General features: G+C 62.7%; 1 non-coding gene across 1 annotated transcript; it reads right to left on the bottom strand.

Annotated features, from left to right (window-relative positions):
* Positions 1 to 3,286: 3,286 nt before the first annotated feature.
* On the bottom strand, positions 3,287 to 3,358 carry TRNAA-CGC. Its single transcript has one exon. It is a non-coding gene; the product is annotated as a tRNA-Ala (tRNA).
* Positions 3,359 to 3,643: the final 285 nt, after the last annotated feature.

Here is a 3,643-nt window from a genome sequence, read left to right as displayed (position 1 = left end):
AAGCCCCGTCTCACGGACGGGCCCCGCGTGGCGGCGCCAGCACTGGAGGCTCTGAGCAAGAGAGGAGGAAACGTGGGAGACCAGCCCCGAGTCCTGAACATTCTGTCCCCCGGTTCCCAACCGGCGGTGAAACATGGGGGAGGGGAACCCAACCCCTCGGGGATGGCGGCTCGTCCTCGCGCGCTCTGTCACTCACACACACACACACACACACACACACACACACACACACACCTGCTCTCACATCTGCAGACTGTACTATCCGCTTCAGTAAACGTTCCTGCTTGTGTCGCGTCTGCGCTGGATTCCTTCTCCTGAGACCCAGAACCTTCCCGGGCATCTTCGGGTCCGGCTGGGTCGAGGCCCCTGGACCCGGTGTCCCCAGGTCACCGGCTGGCAGCCTCACCTCGCCTTCGCCCTCGTTCGCATCACCCACGCCTCACTCCCCTCTCCTTCCGCCTCCTCCCCCAGGAAGCCTTCCTAATTTCGCGGTCCACGGCTCCCGGGTTCCGGGGTCCCAAGGTCTCGGAGTCGGGGCTTCCCGGATCTCTGCTAGATTATCAGTCCGGGGAGCTTCTCAGTAGTGAATCTTTCCGTGCGGCCCCGCGGGGCTACGATACTCGGTGGCCTAAGGCGGAGAGCGTCCCCCGGGCGCCCGCGGGTCCGGCTGTGGCCGCGCCGCCCGCACGGGCTCTCACGTCAACCCCGCGCCCTGGACCCCGCTCCCCGATCCCCGCGCCCCACGCCTGGCTCCCCGCCGAGCCCCGCGCAATGCTCCCGGTTCCCCGCGCCCCGGCCCCCACGCCCCGCTCCCCCGCTCCCTCTCCCTGCGCCCCGCGCCCGGCTCCCCGATGGAACGGAAACGCTTTCTCGACACATCAGTGGGACCCGGCGCCAGCCGACCGCCGCAGAAAGACCCTTGAAGCAGGAACAGCGAACCCCAGGCTCCAAAACCAGCTTCAAGCAGCCGTTCTTCTGTTTTCCAGAAATTCCTAACCCCCCGGTCCAGCGCTCAGGGCTCCGTCACTTCAGCGTCACCATTCTGCCTTCCCCTTACAGGGGGAAACCCGGTTCGGGACGCCAGCTGTCCGCGGACGCGGCCATCGCCCGCAGGTGGTGTTTCTTACCCGGTTCAAGTCCATCGCGTTCCAGGACTGGCAGATACGTGGTCGTTCCCTCCCCCCCCCCCCGCCCCGTTTCCGTTAGTGGATGAAGATTTTCCGTCTTCTCTTCCCATCTGGACCCAGACTTCCAGAGACAACTGAGTTTTTCCCTTTGTACCCTTTCTTGCGCATTTTCTAGCAGGCCTGTGGGAGCCGGGAGCAGTGGGGCGTCAGGGACCCCGCTATACGGCGTGGAAACCCGTGGAACCACGGAGGTTGAGCCCGCAGGGACTGACAGACCTGGAGGGCCATCTGCGTCACGTGGCCTGGCCGTGTGGGGGGCCCCAGCTGTCAGCCATTTCCCCCAAAAGCGCGCCCAGCACGTGGATTCCCTCGGAGACCGACACTGGCGGGGGTCCCAGCGCTGCAGGCGCTCTCGCGGCTCTGCCCGGGTGCCGAGCCTGAGGCCCTATAGAGCCTTCCTGCTTAACCCCGGGAGGTTAGGAAGAGTCACGGGAAGCACATAGGTGCTCCTGGAAGGGAAAACACCGAGTGCCAGCTCTCATCTCTGCCCAGAATCACCAGAAGGAAAATTGAGGACAACAGCCAGGCCATTTGAAAAGGAATCTGAGAGCAGCCCTCGCGCCCTGACACAGACGCGGCGACCGAAGAGTGTTTCTGAGCTGGGAGGGTCTGGGCGCCTGGGACGCCTGTGCTCTAGGCGGTGACAGCTGCTGGACACACAGGTGACAGTGTGACGGACACATAGGTGACAGCTGCTGTAACAACAGGGCCCCCTGAGCCTGTGTCTGTTCCATTTGCCTGTGAGCGGCCCAGCCTCGCCCCTTCTGGCCCTGTAGCCTGGGAGAGGGGAGATTTTGTTTGTACTCAGGGGACAGCAAAGCTTGTTTTGAGACTCAGGTTTTGCAGAATTCCTACCCTGTGAAACACCGACTAGCACCCGAAAGAAAACGAAAATGTAACTCATTGTGATACATCCACCCAACGTAGAATCATGTTTAGAAATGAAGGAATTCTGTAATTGTTACCCACACCTTGTTTGTTTCAGGAAACACAGGGAACTTACACATCTATCTATTCCCACCCTTCCCTCCGTGTGCCCACAACCACTCTTACACACACACACACACACACACAAATCACACACACAGACACAACACACACAGCACACGCACACACACACACACACACACACACACACACACACACACACACACACACACACACACACTGCCCCTCTGGGCTTCATCTCTCTCTCTGATCCTTGCTGGGACCTTAACACGTGTGTTCCCTTTTATGACTTTCCTTAGCGTTCTAGAAACAAGTGCTAGAAACGGTTGAAGAAGCCGGTTGAGGTGATGCAAACTTACTGAATCCGTCACGAGTGCGCGGTGACCTTCCAGAAGACCGCCAAGTGGGGCAGAAGGCAGGAGACTTCCAGGACAGCGACAGGCGGAAACTCTCGGATGGGCTGGGGCCGCGGGGACTTGGCCTGGGGCGGGAGGGCAGGGACCGCGGTTCGGGTCAAGCAGGTCACCCCGGCAGGGACTCGCACCTGAGGAGCGAGAACCCCGTGCGCGGGTGGAAGCGGCGTGTAAGGGTTGCTCGCGGACACGCGAGGATTTTATGCCAGCTGCGCGCGTGCGCAGCTCGGGGGTTTCCGGCGCGAGGCCCACGGAACCCCCCGCCCGGGGCCGAGACCCGAGGGAACCCCACCCCCCGGACGAGGCCTGAGGAAATCCGCCCCCCATTCCTAAGTGGGGCTTCTCCCGAGTCCGCGGCCCCCAGCGCAGCGGTTGGGTCGCGGGGTGTTTTCCGGGTCGCCCCCCAGCAGACTTGGGCTCCGGCCCCCGCACCCCAGCCATGCGGTGACGGGCGGTGGTCGCGCAGGGGTGCGCGCGCGGGGCACGCAGAGGCCTGGGGTCGCTGAGTGGGGTCAGACCCCCTGCTGTCACAGAACAGGACCTGAACGCGGGTTCAGGTTTCGTCTTCCTGTCCTGTGCGCGTCCTGCCCTTTCCGGACGCCGTCCATAATTAGACCGTGGAGGAGGTCGGGTGGTGGGCGGGGTTCCTTCTTTCACCTGCTGCGGGCGCGGGGCGGGGGTGGTGCGTGACAATAAAAACAAGCCTGCAGATTCCCTGATCCCGGAGAAAACTCAGGCTGGAGGTGCCGGGGATTGAACCCGGGGCCTCGTACATGCGAAGCACGCGCTCTACCGCTGAGCTACACCCCCCGGCCTGCGTCCCTCTCTCCTGCTTCATAAAATAGCACTTTTATTTTTCCTTTTTTTACCATCTAAGAACCGGCCGGCAGAGTCTACTGGGCTAAACTTCGCTGCTTCCAAACTCGCCAAACTGGAGAGCATTTAGCGGCTTGGTCGGAATAGCGCCCCTGCTGACCCGAGAGCCGCCCACCCCCACCCGGGTACCTGCTCCGGCCCGCGCCTCAGGGCAGGGTCTGCGTGGCCTCCGCCGGGAAAGCTCGCGTCTCCCACCCGGACCGCAGCGCCGACGTTCAG

Source organism: Felis catus, chromosome B2 (assembly GCF_018350175.1).
Source record: "Felis catus isolate Fca126 chromosome B2, F.catus_Fca126_mat1.0, whole genome shotgun sequence".
In the NCBI taxonomy this organism is placed as follows: domain Eukaryota; kingdom Metazoa; phylum Chordata; class Mammalia; order Carnivora; family Felidae; genus Felis; species Felis catus.
The sequence above is the reverse complement of the archived record's forward strand: the minus strand, read 5'-3'. Positions and strand labels throughout refer to the sequence as shown.